Consider the following 1,702-nt stretch of genomic DNA (forward strand, 5'->3'; position numbering starts at 1 on the left):
GCTAGGCCTTCCAGTTGTTTTCGAATTTATATTACTTTTTGGCTAAATAACTCGTACCATAGGAAATAACAATAATCATCCAGTTTTAAGGAAATGTAAATGTCAATTCGAAAAGATGGTAGGACTACACACGCGCAGGCGCACACACACGCAGAGGTTGCACCACCCAACCACGTGCCTTCGTTCCAAATGTTAATTTTGTCAATTTGGGCAAAAATACAGTAAGGCCTTATAATGACCTTGACCATGAACGCATCCCTTAAACAGGGCCGAACTACGTAAAGAAATATTTGTTTCACAAATTCGTTGTTCTATCTGGTCAACATTCAGTAGCTCACTGATGTTACAGCCTATAACATCAGGGAGCTACAGAAATGTCCTCCCTGTAACTTACAAGGAGGATATTCCTGTCCTTTCCGTGCATACTTCCCTCGGGGCGTGAGGAGTTTCACGGCCAGGCGGCCATGCGACGCCACGGAGTTGGCCTCCAAGTGCCATCTTCTCACTTGGGACACTCAAGTGCTGCCTTCTCATTTCCAGGCTGCTCCTGCGGGACAATAGATATTGTGATGGCTCATCCATAAATGATAGGACAGCTTAACGGAGAGCTGCCACCTCCATTCAATACCTCACCCAACGGGTCGCACCTTCGCCCCACTGAAGAGGAGCCCGTCCCTCCATCACTCCGGAGGTTCATTAGCGTTGTCTGGCCTTGTCGCCGGGCTTAGGGAAACACACACATTACTACGCAAATAATCCTTTCCATCAGCCGCACCGTGCTTCTCTGCGTCGCAATAAAGGGAATGGCGCTATCACTATCGGCCCGTGGCAAGCAGCGTTAATTAAATTGGATCTAGGATGGGCCATCAGATTGTTTACCCAGACGATCGCATGTCATCGATGCCGTGGATCGGGACAATGATGCCTCGTTTAACCTTTAAATGTAATCCTTTGTGATTTCAACTGGCCCGGCTCGAGGTATATTGTGTTAAGGGATTATGAAACTGGAGAGTGAATGCCTCGTGGGTGAAATATATTAATAGTCACCCTTTATTGCGTTAATTAAAAACAAATGTTCACTAACTGTATAGGTAGCCTATGTTTTTATTTCATTAAAAGGTTTGGATTTTGTATAGCATATGATTAACTACCATATATGCCATGAGAAACTGTTACGGTAATCATTCAATTTTGTATAGCCCTCTCAAGTGAACAGATCTCAGCATAATTTAAGGGGGACCACAAACATTGCATATTTTAGTAATTTCTGTAGGGGACATCAATAATATCAACAATGTAGCCTATATCAAATGATCTGCTTTAACAGATCAACAATTATTAGAAACTTCAAATATATACGAATGATTCACCTTTAGGCTATCACTAGGCTATATATTTACCTATTTTACAGAGCCACACATTCACAAACTCTTTGAAAATAGGCGTAGAGGTATCGTGACAATCTTATTCACAACGGTTCAGTTCACTGCAGAATACATTTTAAATGTTTTACAAAACCATTTAAAAGTGTTTATGTGTGATCTTTTTTAAGTAGAATGGGCTCCTATTAAATATATATTTTCCATTACATATATTTAGAAATAATTTATATTGGTGAGGTACAACGCCATGTTTTTCAGAAGGTGGAGAGGACACGCCCTCTCTGGGATCTGCACCTATGAGCCTCCTTTTTCTTGCCATT

The sequence above is a fragment of the Gadus macrocephalus genome, chromosome 10, assembly GCF_031168955.1.
Source record: "Gadus macrocephalus chromosome 10, ASM3116895v1".
Classification (NCBI taxonomy): domain Eukaryota; kingdom Metazoa; phylum Chordata; class Actinopteri; order Gadiformes; family Gadidae; genus Gadus; species Gadus macrocephalus.